A 17,946-nucleotide genomic window follows, 5' to 3' on the forward strand; every position below is an offset into this window, starting at 1 on the left:
GACTGCGAGCCAGGCCTTCTCGTTCACATCAGTGCCTGACCTCACAAATGTGTTTCTGGAAGAATGGTCAAACATTCCCATAGACACACTGCTAAAACTTGTGGACATCCTTCCCAGAAGAGTTGAAGCTGTTATAGCTATAAAGGGTGGGCCAACTCAATATTGAACCCTACAGACAAGGACTGGAATTCCATTAAAGTTCATGTGCGTGTAAAGGCAGGTGTCACAAAACTTTTGGTAATATAGCGTGTGTATATATATATATATATATATATATATATATATATATATATATATATATATATATATATTCCCAAATCCTGAGGATCTCTGACATGCAAATGCATACATTTTCTTGACGAAGGTTGGCTACCCCCTCCTGTTTCCCCCAACCCCCTATAGGATACTGAACAACAAATAGGAAGTTGCAGGAGGTGGAATGGGAAATGACAACCCTCGTCTTTTTTCAGGAAGGTCAAGACTTACATATCAGCATGTCGTGCAGTGTGGGGGTCCCAAGCACTCACAAAGTTGTACAGAGATGTTCAGCTTTTAATGTATGAGGCTAGATTTGTTTTTTACACCCAAGCACAGATTTACATTAATTTATATTCACACCTCTATCAATGTCTTCAGGGCACCTTGAGAAGCCTGAGAGGTCCTAAGGATCTCTGACATGCAGATGCAGATGCTGACTTTCTTGACAAAGGTCTAAGGTTGGCTAACATCGTCCTGCATCCTTCAACCCCCTATAGGACACTGAATTAAAAAACTGAGAGTTGCAGGAGGTGGAATGAGAAAGGACAGTGCTTGAATTTTTTAGAAAGGTCAATATTTATATATCAGCATGCCCTGAAGTGTGGAGTTCCCAGAACACTTAATAAGTTGCGCAGAGATGTCCACTTTTTAAAGCATGAGGCTGGTTTAGCTTTTTACTCACAAAAATAGATTTACATTTATTTACAGCATAGCAGCTTCCAACTGTCCCTGATTTCGAGGGACTGTCTTTGATTTGGAACAAAGTCCCTCTGTCCCTCTTCCCTCCTCATTTGCCCCTCATTTTGATCCGAAACTATATAGTTGTATAGACAATGCACTCTTTGTCTTTCGAAAAGTGTTTCCCAGTGCTAAACCTTTCATCCAATTTCTAAACTGCTTCATCTGTATATTCCAAAAGCCAGTATAGAGGAAAAGTAGTGGCAAAAAAAAGCACTTGGTTTAACTAATAATTTTTTTATATAATTCTCCTTTAAGGGGGCGTGGCAAGGGGTGTGTAATATGCTTTTGATAGTAGGTGTCCGTTGTTCCCATCTCAAAAAGTTGGGAGGTATGTTACATTTAAGGTAAACCTGTTAAAGTTTGTTTTACCTTCTGCCATAAAGGGGATAACACATTGTTAAATATATGTTGTATGTTGCTTTTATATCACACAAGTATAAAAGTTAGGGATATAATTGGCTAAGGCAGCTGAGCAATGTTTTTTTCAGTGTAAGCCATTTTTGTACATAAAATGAGCATTTCTAAACATTAGCTGACAGTATAAAGGCACGCAGTAATGTAGATGTAGCAAGAAAATGTGAGGATTTCAATGTAATTTAGTGTGGTTGAATGCTTTGCACAAGACATCCCTAAATAACATTGCATTTTTTAATTATTTTCTCATCTTAGGAAGTAATTAAGTGTCTTTGTATACACATCTACAGTAGTACAGTCTCTATAGTTCATGTATGATTTTTTTTTTACTTTATCAGTAAAATATATTGATAGTAGGGATGGGTGAGTTCAGCTCACAAGGGCACGTCATCGAATCCTGTGCAAAGTCTATAAATTCTGAGCTTAAAGTGTCACTAAACCCACATCATAAAAAAACTATAAATACATTCTGTATTACATGCTATTCATACTCATACTATATGAGCTTGATTTTCTGTATTCTGCAAAAAACCTGGTTGATCCTGCTACTCTCAATCTCCACCTTCTGTTCATATCCCCAATTCAGCCAGGGATTTTCCAGCTGTGGTGACAACTTTGCACATGCTCAGCTTTTAGTGAGTTTCTATGCTGAGCATTTCTTCCCTATCGCATCTGAGCACCCTATGTAACTATAGAGTAAATCCTGTGGGCGTATACACAGTGGTAAATGACAGCTCATTCCCTGCTTCCTCCTCCATGCCCACTAACCAGCTAAACACAATGGGGGCAAGATATTACATGTAGCTTATTGGTGGCTTCACCTCCCTCTTATCCTAAGACACAGAATAAATACCTGCCTTTTAATACTGGGGTTATGGCAGCTGCCATAACCCGGTATTTTTTTAAACGGCGGGTGGTCCGCTTTGATTCAAAAGTGGTCTCAGCAGCGGATTCACCGCAAGATCACTTTTATGGGTGGTGGGAGAGGTGCGCCCCTCCTGCCTTGTCCCAGGGGTCACCGCTGCTTACCGAAGCTGTGGGTAGCGGCAGAACTGATACGATCATTGGGATGGATGGGCAGCAAGATGGCCCCCACTCGACTCTATGCCCTTGAAGGACCAGAGGGACAATTTTTTTTGGGGGGGGGGCATTTTATTTTTTTGTGAATGTGAGATCTGAGGTCTTTTTGACCCCAGATCTCACATTAAAAAGGCCCTTTCTTGCTTTTTTTCTATTACAAGGGATGTTTACATATACAAACAGTGTTCAAACCACACATATGAGGTATTGTCGCGATCATTAGAGCGAGTGCAATAATTCTAGCCTTTTTTTTTAAGTCAGAAGCTACAAATACTGGAGCTGCTGACTTTTAATAAGGAAACTTACCTGTCCAGGGAGCCCGCAATGTCAGCCCCCCGAGGTCGATTCGTCCATCGGCTCAGGTGCAGGTGCTGCCATTTCAACTAAGGGAAACCGGCAGTGGAGCCATCAGGCCTCACAGCCGGTTTCCCTACTGTGCATGCGTGAGTCGCGCGTTGCTTTCTGAATCTCCCCCTCGTCTTCTGGTCCCAGAAGGCAGCGGGGGGGGGGGGCGAGGAGGGGTCGAGGCAGAAGAGGAAATGACGTACCTCACTGTGGCGAGGCTGGGATGGAAGTACACCATGGTACTTCAAAAAAGGTAAGAAAAAAAAAGACAAAAATAAAATGTATATCCAAAAACGAGGGGTGGAGGGGTGGTCTTTAGTTTAAGACCAAGTAGTAAAGTTGGGTGGAACTCTGCTTAAAGCTGTATGTGGTGTTACAGAACAGTACAATTCCTAGGGACAGCTACTCTGTATTCTGGAATCACTCTTGTAACTTTCACATTTAGCTTGTCTTAAATACAGAAGCAGCATTCAAATCTAATTCATTACAGCTTAAAAAAAGGGGTTGTTTTAGATTAATGATTTCCAGTAACTTCTAGGTCCTGTGCAAAGTGGCTGCCCTGCTGAATTGTAAACACAGGAGGTTGCACGACATAGGCGCCATTCAGGGAACACTTTGCATTTTCTTGAGAATGCCAAGCATTCTCTGATTGGATGAGGTTGAGAATTGGGTAGGTGACATCAGAGAACATTTTGTGCTCACTGAAAAAAATGGAAAGGTTTCTCTCAATAGCACCCATGCCCAGTAAGCAACCTTCTGTGTTCTATAGTGGCAGAAGGGCGTGTAAGCAGCTTGGTATGGACAGCATGTTATAGAGAGAGACGAGGCAGGTTCAATTTTGAAATAAACAATAGGGTGTATTATTAGTATCAACACAGGATTAACCCTGCAGCAAACATTACTAATTTTGCAGCTGAGGTAGAACGGGTAATGGTGACAGGCCAGGATAGGTGGCAAGAGTTTGTAGCACAGCAGAGGTGGCAGGCTATTCACCTCTCAGTTACAAAAGCTCCTGCTGTGCTAAAGGTCCCCTCAGACAGCACACTGGCTTCAGTGCTTACTGAATAAGCTCCAGTCAGTGGTCCAAAATTGACACCCAATAGTCCATGGGGTTCTTGCTTCTTAACCACTTGCTTACTGGGCACGTAAACCCCCCTCCTGCCCAGACCAATTTTCAGCTTTCAGCGCTGACGCACTTTGAATGACAATTGCGCGGTCATACAACACTGTACCCAAATGAAATTTTTATCATTTTTTTCCCACAAGTAGAGCTTTCTTTTGGTGGTATTTAATCACAGCTGGGATTTTTATCTTTTGCTAAACAAACAAAAAAAGATGGAAAATTTTGAAAAAAAAAAAATCATATTTCATAGTTTGTTATAAAATTTTGCAAACAGGTAATTTCTCTCCTTCATTGATATGCGCTGATGAGGCGGAACTGGTGGGCACTGATAGGCTGCACTGATGGGCACTGATAGGCACAGATAAGGCGGCACTGATGGGCACAGATAAGGCGGCACTGATGGCCACTGATGGGCCCTGATGGGTGGCACGGATGGGTGGCACGGATGGGCACTGATAGGTACCACTGATAGGTGGCACTGATGGGCGGCAATGATGGGCACTGATAGGCAGCACTGATGGGCGGCACTGATGGGCAGCACTGATGGGCACTTATGGGCACTGGTAGGTGACACTGATGGGCACTGATAGGTGGCACTGATGTGCAGCACTGTAATTGAGGCACTGATTGTGGGCACTGATGGGTGGCACTGTGGGCACTAATGGGTGGCGCTGGTGGGCACTGGTAGGCGGCACTGCTGCCTATTGCTAGGTGGCACTGGCAGGGGGCGCAGGTGGGCATTGGTGACCTGGCAGCAGATCTTCGTGATCGGGACTAATGTCCCTCTCACGGCCGCTGGTGATCAGCTTTTTTTTCCTCCTCACGCTGTCAGCTTGAGGAGAAAAAATAGCTGATTGCCGGCTCTGTTGACATCACATGATCAGCTGTCATTGGCTGACAGATGATCACGTGTTAAGGGGTCGGGATCGACCCCTTACTCCGATCTGTGATCAGGCGAGTCTCAAAGACTCGCTGATCACAGAGCGCGCCACGTGCGGCCTGCAGGGGGCGTGCAGGCCGCTCGTGCACGGGACGACGTCAATGGAAGTAGTCCCGGCAAAGCAGGTCCGCGTTGTAGCCGTCATTCGGCTATAGCGCGGATTTCAAGTGGTTAAAGCTTCTGCATCAGCCCTGGATCCCAAGTAGTTGGCAAACAGGTGGTTGAGGTGCTGCCTGTAAGGAATGACTGCAGCCGGGCCTGTCTGCTGTGGTTTTTTAAAACAAAAGTGTTCTCCCTCCCTGGATGCCTGCTCAATTTCCTTCATTCATACTCCACCTATGTCTCCTGCTGCTTCTGCACTACAGCGATGGAGGCAGTAGGCAAAGGACCTAGTTGGGTCTGAGATAATAGAAAATTACTCCTTCTGCTGTGCCTCCACCCTTCTGTCTATGACACCCAGTAGTATGTGCTCCAGAAGGCACACGAGAGGGATTGCAAAGTTAATACGCCTCAAAAGGTGACAAAATGATGCACATATCCTGAATCATGATCCTCTGATGCGGTGATTAATAAAAGAAATATCACGCTTACCCATTCCATTTTCCAACTTTGAGTCTTTCCCTCTGTGTGCAGCTTCCAGTACAACACAGAGGGGAAGCTGTCTTAAAGGGCTAGCATGTGGATTGCTCAGTGTTTGTTCAGTGCGATCACACACTAGCGGACGGACCCACTGTGATTCTTTACATATTTTCCTGTGTTTCTCAGTGCCTCTCAGTGTCGTCCTTATGACCTCTTGTGTTCCCAGTGTCTGTTCAGCCTGTACCCAGCTCCTGTGTGTCTCAGTGATTCCAGTGTTCCCCACTGGTTTTCGTTTGTAGCCTGCATTCAGTCTTGTGTACTTCACCCTGTGTCTGTGTGCTTGTTCCAGTGATTCTAGTGTTTCCCAGCCTGTGACCTGTTCCTGTGACTCCATGCACTGTCAGCATATAGTCTTCCCACACCACCATATCTCCCTTGGCTGTTTATTTGTCTTTGCCTCTATGTTCTCCCATGCAGGCTTGCTTTTACTCCTGTGCTATCTGTTTCCCAGTGATTCCAGTGCCCCTGGACTACAATGGACTGTTCCAGCAGTTGCAGCCTGCTTGGGTGAGCCAGAGGAATGCAACATGGCTATCGTATGCAGTGTAAAATATCAACCTTTAGGAGCTCTGGTGAAGACCAGGTGACCGCTTTAGATCCTGCACCCCACCCCTTTTCAGGGTTCTTCTCAGTCTATCCCTACAGCTCTATATATGTAACTGATTAGTCAACAACAGCAATCAATAGAGTGATAAGTGTATACTCCCTTTCGCCAGATAGAGCTTCGCTACAATGTATATAGTACACACCAAAACGAAATAAAAACTGTATGTAACCAAACCACAATAAACATATCTTCAAAATGAAACACAAATTCAAAGAAACCAAAATATACATAAATAGCTCATCAAATGGTCCCCTCTTTAAAACAATCCCCCCAGAAACAGCAGCCAGGACCCACCATTTAATCTATATACTATACATCCAAATATTTTATATACCTGTATATATCAGGGATATGCAATTAGTGGACCTCCAGCTGTTGCTAAACTACAAGTCCCATCATGCCTCTGCCTATGGGTGTCATGCTTGTGGCTGTCAGAGTCTTGCTATGCCTCATGGGAATTGTAGTTCTGCAACAGCTGGAGGTCCACTAATTGCATATCCCTGGTATATATATATATATATATATATATATATATATAGATAGATAGATATATATATATATATACACAGTTTCTCATGTGACAACACTGAAGAAATGACAGTTTGCAGGCAGCTTGTGTTGTGATTCTGCCAGGAGAGGACTTGTAGGGTATGACCATTCAAAATAGCTGCACAATCTTCTGGCCTAACACATTACCCCCTGAAAGTTAGAGTATTTCATTAAGAACCACTGCACTACCAGGTTGAGGACATGTACCAGGCAAAGTATGTGGGTGGCCAGCAGATTAGTGCCATTGTAACGCATGACCTTACTTGGCACAAGACAGCATGGGGTCATCCACCTCTCACCCTGGCCCCAGAGAGCTGCCAGAGTCTCTGGCCCAGTGTTACCACTTTTTTATCATGCATGCTAGAGCTGCAACACCAGCTCCAGTGGTATGCCCCATTCTGCAACCTTCCCACCTGCCAGGAATTTGACCCAGCATGGCATGCTGTCATGTAAATCCTGCCACTGACATCGTGGTCTAGCATCACAGACATATTACCTTCCACGTGTTAGCAGAGGATGCCCTTCTGGGTAAAATACTGGCAGCTGGGTACCTGCCACTGTAGTGTAGCACAGGCCATAAACTCATGGAAAGGGGCTGACTCCACAAACCTGAATGGAAACAGCTGCAAATCCAGCCGTTTTGCCATGCTGGAATTGAGATGTTGGTCAAGGGGGGGATTTGTTGGGGGCCCTTTTTTTTTGGCTCCAGCATATGCAAAAAAGACACCTGCTTGATCAAGTATTTTGCTGGAGTTGACAGTGTGGGTGTTGGAAATGTATGATCAAGACTACTCATTAACCTTGGGCCTATGTTGACCCTCTTCCTCGATTGGTGTAATTTAAGCCTCTTTAACCCCCATCCCAATTGGCAGAGGTCACAGATGTGGCAGTGGATGCAGCTGGTAAATCGTGGAGGGTAGGAAAAAATGTGGATCGAGGTGGGGAAAGACTGCAGGCCTTTTGCTTCCAACTGGTATAATTGAGCTGCTGCTCCCACTGAGCTTTGTAGTGCAGATTCATGTGTCTCATCATGCTTGTGTTACTCATGGGGCTGTGTTCTGGTGGACTAGGATAGCTGTCCCCTCCAGTTCACTGCAAGCTGCTTTCTTCTTTACTGCTGTTCTGCCTCTCACTTACTTCCCCTTCTCTAACTGCTGGCTTCTCGTCACCCCCTCCCCTCCTCATTGCTGGAACCCACTTGGCATTAAGTTGACTTCAACATGACTTCTCTTTCATTTTGTATGGTCCTGGTGCTCTCTTTTTCACCCTCAACATCTGAATATAGGATAATGGAGATCCTCCTCCTGAAACAAGTGATTCAACATTTGTCCTGTTTACCATTATCATTAAAAATGAAAGTAAAGAAAATCCCACATTTTGGGTTGCTCCCAAAAAAGGCATAGAGGAGAAATCTTCCAATGGGGACACTAGTTCTGGGGGTCTCCCAATGGATTTCCCTAATGTGCATGGATTTCCCCTCGCTTTCTGTATGGCTATGGGATAAAAATCTCCAAAATGGGAAACAGATGGTGAAGAAAAATCTGACAGGGGTTTTAACCCTTCCTTGCTCTATCCAACATGAAAAAAAATGCCTATAGTTCTACTTTAGGTGGCAATTTATAACTGTGCACTGCCATTGTCTGTACACATTCATGCCCAAACAACTTTCTAAAATAAATAGGTTTGTTGTACGTGCTAGTCCAGGTAAAGCTTAAATACAGCATCTATGTGTAAGACTCATAAGCCCTGGGTATATAAAACTGGGAGGATAGATTTTTTTCCCCTCGATTTCAGCATTCAGTATCTAAAAACAGATTAGAAAATTATATAATATAATTCTTTGTTGTGAGCAACACAAACTGTGTACTTTGTTGGAGCTTTTATCCATAAACCGCTGTCATTTGCTAAGCTCCCAAGTGTAAGGAGAACAAATGGGCAGATGTTGGTGCCAAATTGTACAGTCCCCTCCCCGTCTCCTCTTGGATAGGACAATCACCCACCCAGGCCAGGGGCCTGCTCACAACAATCACCCACCCAGGCCAGGGGCCTGCTCACAACATCCCTGGCCAGAGGCCTTACTATTTAAGAATTAAACGATTGTCCATACACAGATGCATTTCCAGCACTTTACTGCAACTTTACATATTCACATAAGTTCCCGTGACATTTTGCAGTTAACATACTAGCAGAATCTTACACATCTTTTTAAGTTAAGCCAGCTTTCCTCTACTCCATTCCTCTCCTTGGAAGCTCCACAAAGTTGGGACCACTTCCCTAGATATATACTGTATATATATATATATATATATATATATATATATATATATATTCTACAGTATTAGGATTTCATCACCACGTCACAGGACCCGCAACTGAGGGTCTGGGGGATAAAGGTGCCTCTGTTAGTATACCTGTCTCTTCTCAATGTCCCTTCTATAGCTCTGCCCAGCTGGGCACGCTCCCTGATGATATACCTATTCCCAGGCTTCCACCACTACTCACATCAGATGACTCTATCCAGGCCTTTAAAGCCTTACACACCCCGCTGCAGAACCTGCAGAAAAAGGTCAGGGGAGACAGGACGTCTACAGCAATCCCACCCATGATTTGTATCACCTTCCCTGGGAATTCAGCACTGCACAGAAATCCGCACAGGACCCTTTAGCTCAGCTCAGTACAGGATTACATGTTTGCAGCTCTGGGGTGTCTTGTCCTATCTACACTGGCTTCCACCCACAGCTGGCATATACAGTATATGGCCACAAACTCCACCCTTACATCACTAGAGGCAGGATTTCTCTAAAAGGAGAGCTAACACCTGCGTAAAACTTTCCCCTTACTATACTATAATGGAAATAGAGCCATCTAGATGCATGCAAGTTAACTACACCTGCCAACACACGAGCAAAGCCTTACCAATTCTCTTGTACCCAATTGTGTTGTAACTGTCTATCCTCCTTTATTTTGTAGAGAGATGTGCAAACTGTTGATGCTACTATATATAAATCCTGTATAATAATAAAAAGCATTTGCAATACACACTGTTACCTCATATACTCCTTTATTGAATCGCTAACATTTTTTTCAATATAAACTCTTAAGATCACTACTTTCTTTTTATTTTAAATTTGTTTTATGTATGACAGTCTTCTGTTCTTGTATGAGTGATGAATCAGTGATGAATCACAATTTAATAGTTCGCCTACCTAAAGTTTTGGTGAAGTGAGGATCCCAAGTTTTGAATATTCATATTGTCCTTAGTTTCTTAGCATTTATTGACATGTTTAGATTAGATTGTAAGCTCTAATGAGCAGGGCCCTCTGATTCCTACTGTATTAAAGTGTATTGTATTTGTACTGTCTACCCTCAAGTTGTAAAGCGATACGTAAACTGTTGGCGCTATATAAATCCTGTATAATAATGTTTAAGGCTTTTTGAATATTGTTTAGATGTTCATGGAAATTATTTCATCATCTTTGTAAGGTTCTAATGACAGAGGTTTGAACGGAGATGGTGCCATGTATATAATAATAAAACCATGTTAATAAAAATGAATATATGCGCTATATATTACAAGGATTGTCATTTAATTCCTTTACCAGACCATGAAGAAGCAGACGCCAATTTTCTAAGATATAATTACAGAGGGAAAAACTTTTCCTCTGTTCTCCCTCTGAGAACAGAAGTTCTCGGCTTTATAAACAGGCTGATTAGAAGAGCATTTTCAACTAAGAACTGTGACAAACTGAACTGGGATAAAACTCCTCAGTTTAATAAATGTACACCAAAATTTTTAACTATTAGGTGTCCGTTTATGAAACCGAGATGAGCTACCATCCTGATCGCAGCTCATCTCAGATCATTATCAGTTTATGAAACAGAGATGATGGGGGGGGACATGTTCATAAGAAGTTCCATTTGCAGTTTGCAAGAAGCCATGTGGGGGACACAGCAAACATGTGGAAGAAGATGGTCTGGTCAGATAAGACCAAAATTTAACTTTTTGGCCTAAAAGCAAAACGCTATGTGTGGCGGAAAATTAACACTGCACATCACCCTGAACACACCATCCCCACTGTGAAACATGGTGGTGGCAGCATCATGTTGATGGGATGCTTTTCTTCAGCAGGGACAGGGAAGCTGGTCAGAGTTGATGGGAAGATGGATGGAGCCAAATACAGGGCAATTTTAGAAGAAAACCTGCTAGAGTCTGCAAAAGACTTGAGACTGGGATGGAGGCTCACCTTCCAGTAGTACAACGACCCTAAACATTCAGCCAGAGCTACAATGAAATGGTTTATCTCAAAGCATATTCATGTGTTAGAATGGAAAAAAAGTCCAGACCTAAATCCAATTGAGAATCTGTGGCAAGACTTGAAAGTTGCTGTTCACAGACGCTCTCCATCCAATCTGACAGAGCTTGAGCTATTTTGCAAAGAAATATGGGCAAAAATGTCACTCTCTAGATGTGCAAAGCTGGTAGAGACATCCCCAAAAAGACTTGTATCTGTAATTGCAGTGAAAGGCGGTTCTATAAAGTATTGACTCAGGGGGGCTGAATACAAATGCACACCACACCTTTTACATATTTATTTGTAAAAAATGTTTAAAACCATTTATCATTTTCCTTCCACTTCACAATTATGTGCCACTTTGTGTTGGTCTATCACATAAAATCCCAATAAAATCCATTTACCTTTTTGGTTGTAACATGACAAAATGGGAAAAATGTCAAGGGGTGTGAATACTTTTTCAAGGCACTGTATATATAATGTGTGTGTATGTATATATATATATAGATAGATATATATCTATATATATAGATATATATCTATCTATATATATAGATATATATCTATATATATAGATAGATAGATATCTATATAGATATAGATATATCTATATAGATATCTATCTATATAGATATATATATATATATATATATATATATATATATATATATATATATATATATATATATAAAAGGGTGTGTGTGTGTATATATATATATATATATATATATATATATATATATATATATATATGTGTACTGTGTACTCAGCAGCAATAATTCACCACTGCTTAATAAACGGACACCTCTGTCTGTCTTACACAGATTTTCTGGTACGGTAATCTCACTATGGCTCGCAAGATTAAAGTAACAGGAGGCGTTCTCCACAGTTCAAAGCGTTTGTAAATCGTCTCACTCCTCAAAAGGAGAAACGATCTACACCACTTCATAGAAAAAGGGAAATAAGAGGAGAGAGATCTCCTCTAGGAATGCCTGAGAACTTATCAGCAGATATTTTCCACTGATTGATAAACAGATATCTTAGTCTTTACATATTTTATGTCAACATTTACATGTGCAAGTCCTTGTACTGTAAATCCATATGCCAGGTAGGCAAACTGCTTTCTTTTTTATTGTAGGAATTTTTGTGAATATGTAAATTCCTGATTTTATTTTTCCTATACTTTTAATGAATAATTCATCCTTTGTGAAGTGTAAACTCTTTGTAGCAGTGTAGTACATCACTGCAAGGACCACTTAACAGCAGTTAAACAAAAAAAAAAAAACTTAAAGTGGTTGTAAACCTCAACCATGAAATCTGAACAAAGCATATCCCTCTATACTGTGTACATGTCTCTATCCAAAGCACTGAGTTTGATTAGTTTTGTCGGCCTCTGCTCTCTCTGCTATCAGCATGAGTCACTTCTCACAGTTTTTTCCAACACCAAGAGATAAAAAGGTGAAGGAGAGGAGATCTCCAGCAAACAGCCTGTGATTGTCATCCTCAACTCTATTCCTTTGGGCTGTTTGTAGGGGGGGTCCCTTCCCTCCAATCAGCTCTCAGAGCTGTCCTCACTGAGCTGTACACTTTGAACTTCAGCTCCCTGCTTCCTGCTTTTTGGGTCTGTGAAAAATATCTGAGTTTTGCAAGAATGCATTGGACAAATGGCTGCAGATTAACAGGTAATCTTATGTAGGGAGGATTTGTTTCATCTGTGTGTATCATCTGAGGCCAGTCACTTCACTGGGTATGTTAAAACAGGAAGAAAAAATAAATTAAATCGTACTACCCACTTCTTCCTGTCTCAGAGCTATGGAGTTAGAAGTGACATCAACACAGGTACTTATTTAAAAGATAAATAAATGTATATAAAAATATAAATCAGCAGCCACTTAAAAGATTAATCATAGATTTACACATAAGACGAATAGTTCAAACTGCCAACCAGTAGCAAATACTCATCAAAGCAGAGCTCCTGTCAGTTAATAAAAAATGACTGGCTAGTATATGGACATCACCATATAGACATAATAACCTTTAAATAACAGAAAAAGGCAGATGATGGTGAAGAAAAGTCTATAGTGGACACAGTGGGTGGTCTTAAACTTGTTAGTGATGCGTGCACCTTTTAACAGATTCTTCCACACCGTGCTCCACACACCCCACCGGGGTTTAAACTCACCAAAACGATAAGGTTATCAGGCCTCAATCCACATCAATATACTGCCATATACTCGATCAGAGCCACGTTGGTAAGCCTCCGAAATCCAGGGACATGGGAAGAAAGACTCCACATAGTGTAGTTCCGTCTGACCATTTATTAAGTTTTTCGATTAAAATTCAATGTTCTATGACACTATAGTGGTTCCAAGTTGATCATATAGCTCAGTATCAGTATTAAGCGTTCAATGAATCACTCTTACTAAAAGCAGGGGAATGCCGAAGGTGCTTCAGTAGAGACCGTAATGACCTCGGCGTACTGCACTTCCTCCTTCTGGTTTACTCACTGAGTCCGTGGAACACAGAGCGTCAGTTTCGTCACTCCCGGTCGCCGTAAGATAACACCCTGACGCGTTTTGTTATTATGACTTTGTCAAAGTAGCATGGTCTTACGGAGCGGCATCCCGGAATTTATCTGTAAATTTTTACAATTAAGATTAACTCATTGTGAGCCTTAAACCACTTCATTGAAAGGCGCACAGTGGCATTGGCTATATTTTACTATTAAGTTGTCAGTATCAAGTTAGTAACAACCGATACTAAGCTATAGACCATTACAATCTTAGCTTATATCATGTCTAGTCATATATAAAAAAACAAAATAAATAAAAAAAAAATATTATTTAAAATAGATCATTGCTTATTTCCTTATAAAAATAGTATATAAAAATAGTATATAAAATACATATTATATATCACAATATCATCCTGAAATCCATTTAATACTAAAAAATTATAAATGTATATAAAATGATCATACAAAACAATAAGCTGCGCTGCTAATACATGAACGTGATCATAATTAATACAACCAACGCTGGAAAAAACATGCAAAAACAATAAACAAATGAATGAGAGATAAAAATAGCTGGGAAACTAGAATCTCACAAATAAAATGATGTAATAAATGATGGTGACTGAGGATTCAATATCCAGAAAAATTATAATGAGTCCATATAATCAGAAAAAAAAAAAGACGACAGATTTGTCGAAACGGCGTAAGGGAGGAGCGGCGTGCTGACGTCACCACCACACCACGCTGATCCCGGAAGTGGACGGGTAGCAGCTGAGAGCCGGCCGGCGCATATTGATTTTATTTACGATCTTATACTTGCACACACTGTAAGTGCATTTCTGTAGTTTTTTAATAAACGTGCTTTACTGTATTACGCTATGGAGCATTTCCTTTTCATGTCTATCTGTGGATTGGGAGCGGTAACTCATTAAGTTGATTTCCTGGAGCGGTGAGCTGTGAATTACATCCCAGCAGAGACCCAGTGGCTGGGGGACACAGCCACCTGCGTGCATGATCTCTGTGACAGGAGATCTATGGATTTGGTAAGGGGCTGCTTTATTTGAGGTGGAGGATCTCCCTGTAACATCACTCTCCCTAGGGAGACCATCTTTGCATGCCTCACACCACTTGAAGAAAGGCAGAGGCGTAACTAGAAACCTCAGGGCCCCGGTGCAAGAATTTGCCCCCCCCCCCAAAAGCATGATTTTGATACTATATTTTTTCCACTGTACAACAAAGTAAAACATTTCTGTTTCTGATTTCAACTTACCGTAACTGTCAAGAGGAAGCTTCAGGATAGGACATGGTCACATAACAGGTCAGAATGATGAGAATGTACCTGAAAAATATCATGAAGAACAACCATAAATCACGGCGATATATACATCCATTAGACAAAGTTATAGTCAAAGATCCACATTTAAATTATATATTTAAATACATAAAATATAACATTTTGAATGAGATTAATTTGGAAAATATAAAAACACTGTACATGTATAGACACACAAACTTACTAAAAATGTTCACAAAGGTAGAAGAAAATCTTCAAAAAAGGGTCCAAAACAGGGCCAACAATAGCTTCTTCAAAAAAGGGTCCACAACAGGGCCAACAATAACTTCTTCAAAAAAGGGTCCACAACAGGGCCAACAATAACTTCCAACTTTTTTAGAACTTAAAACTATAACATTTAACTTTGTTTCTGTAAAGAAAGACCTGTAAAATAGAAATGTGTATATATATATATATATATATATTATATTTATTAGCATGGTTTATTGAAACTAGCATGCATTCAACTCAACTGGTTAGTGTAACTTGGAACCAAGCATGCAAGGTTCAACCATAAAAATAGGTTAGTGTAACTGGTAACAAAACTGAAAAAGCCATTCTCAACAAAGGTTCAGAGGAACCCTAGAGTTCTTACAGAGGTTGTTAGGGGTTCCATGAGCTGCAGCTGATTGACCTATCAGATGGCATCTGCTTTGATCCAGGGCAATTTGATCTATTTAGCCGTCTGAAAGGTGGCATTCTGACCACCACTGTAAGAAAGACAGACATTCTTCCCATTGACCACCAATGTAGGCTTAATTCTTCCCATTGACCCCCAATGGATAGGTTTTAGTAAAAGTTCCCCAAGACCTGAAAATTTATTAAAGGATTCCTCTGGGGTAAAAAGGTTGAGAAAGGCTGGTTTAGTGTAACTTGTAACAGAACAGATATAACTGCAAACTTACTACGCTCATTAAAAATGACGACGCCTTGCTTTTGCTTCAGCAAAGTCATCTATAATGCTTTCAATGTTGAGTCTTCTAGCTATCTCATTTTCTATGCTTAACAAAGCAAGTCCAGTGAGTCTTTGCTGAGACATGGTGTTTCTCAAATAACTTTTAATTAGTTTTAATTTTGAAAAAGACCTTTCTGCAGTTGCTACAGTTACTGGAAGTGTGAAGAACAAAAGTAATGCTATGCAGACATCTGGGACAGTAGAAGACAGTGCACTGTTTTCAACAAGTAGTAGGTGAGCAAGATCCTTTACAGTGGAACAACTGTGAACCTCTTCTTGAAGTGCTGAACGGAATGAAAGAAGCTGCCCAGGAAAATCTGGTGATAGATCCTCTCTGTAAAATTCATGCAGTTTTGATGCTGCTGCAATCAGATTATCATCGGATTGAGAAGCAAGAATGGCAGGCTGAACTATCACAAATCTATGAAGGACTGCATTCATTCCTGTAAATCGGTCTGACAACTGGTTTATAATAATATCCAAACATCTATAAAATACAGTTGTTTTAAAGCATTCCTCTGGATCAGATAATCTTTCATCCATACACAGCTCATCAAAGTGGCACTATACTTTTTTAAATCTTTTATTTGAAAACTTTGCTTCAATTCCCCACTTTTCTGCAAGTGTCACTGCAATTTCTTTGGCTTCCTCAAAATGATCCCTGTAGCCGGAAAGGGCTGTAACAGCATTCTGAATGAGCTGCACTGCTCCAGACAGTTCCATGTCTTTTGATTGCAGGGCTTTTGAAATTGCATTCACATGGTTCAAGATTTTAGTTTGCAGGGCGACAAGAAGCACAAACTCAAAAGATTCTATTTTCTTTTTTAGATTTGCAGCGTCATCTCTTTCTATTGGTTTTGATGAAAGAAGGATTATTTTTGACAAAGCTTGCATGATGTCTAGAAAACGGAAACAAAGTGCAAGCAGGGAATCATGTCTAGAAGACCACCGTGTAGGGCAAAGCCGTTTCAGTGTGACAGAGGATTCAGATGTGAATGATGAGAGAAAGGCCCATCTGCGTATGCTTTCCCCAAAGAAGGTGTATAAATTATGCACCACATCAAAAAATCTAGAAACTTCCGGTATGTCAGAAACAGCATCCTGAATGACAAGATTTAGATTGTGTGCTGCACAATGAACATAGAGGGCATTCTTTTCCATCTTTGCTATCCGAGCCTGCACACCAGAATAGACACCACTCATTGTTGCTGCACCATCATAACCCTGACCACGACACTTTGATATTTCAAGGCCCTTGCTCTCTATGCAGGCAACAATATTGCTAGTAATCTGTGCTGCACTCTGATCTTCAATGGCATGGAACCCTAAGAAAGCCTCATTTATTGTTATACTGCAGGCTCGTTGATTCGTATCTCTTTCCACAGACACATATCGAAATATCTGACTCATCTGATCTACTTTGGATATGTCCTGGGTTGTGTCCATTATTATAGAATAAAATTGTGTTTTTTTTATTTCAGAAACAATTTCACTTTGCACTTTTTTGGACAGAATTTCTATTAGCTCATTTTGTATTTTGGGGCTCAAATATTTAAATGTGCCTTGGGGTAACTGGAGAAGTTCCTTTAAAATTGGGTCATATTCTGCAAGTAGCTCTATGATGGAGAGAAAGTTTCCATTGTTAACCTCTCCCAGGCGCTCCCTCTCCCAGGCTAGATTAGCCATTGCCATTGTTAATGTTACATTAACAATTCTTTGTAGGACCTGCCTCCAAAATTTTTTTTCTCGTCGAATTTGTTTTTCATTTTCCTCATCAATTGTTTTATTACGCCTCCACTGATCATAAACTACACATGCTTCCATTTGAGTTTGCGAAGACTCATGGATCTGAATTTTAGCAGACAGCCTCTGCCACTTCTGGATCCCTTTTGCCCATGCAGGTTCAAATCCTACTTTTTTACGGTCTGCAAACAACCAGCATGGTTCACATTACGCTGCATTAAGCTTTGGAGAGTAACAAAGCCACATTAAAGGTAGTTTAAGCCCTGTCTTGGTGACTCGCTCATAATAACTTTCAGAAAAGCATCTTTTCTTAGTATCATTATCTCGGGGGAAAGGTCCTGGAGGTCTGCATGGGCCATGAGCTAATATAAACCTTTTAACGTTTGGATCTGTTATTGTGACTGGGTAATGT

At 41.0% G+C, this 17,946-nt stretch overlaps 1 protein-coding gene across 2 annotated transcripts in view; it reads left to right on the top strand.

Moving 5' to 3' along the window:
• Positions 1-17,946, top strand: part of HTR1E (5-hydroxytryptamine receptor 1E) — a 180,246-nt gene that overhangs the window by 36,927 nt on the left and 125,373 nt on the right. The gene's annotated exons all lie outside the window — the stretch shown is intronic.

The sequence above is a fragment of the Aquarana catesbeiana genome, linkage group LG04, assembly GCF_042186555.1.
Source record: "Aquarana catesbeiana isolate 2022-GZ linkage group LG04, ASM4218655v1, whole genome shotgun sequence".
Classification (NCBI taxonomy): Eukaryota; Metazoa; Chordata; class Amphibia; order Anura; family Ranidae; genus Aquarana; species Aquarana catesbeiana.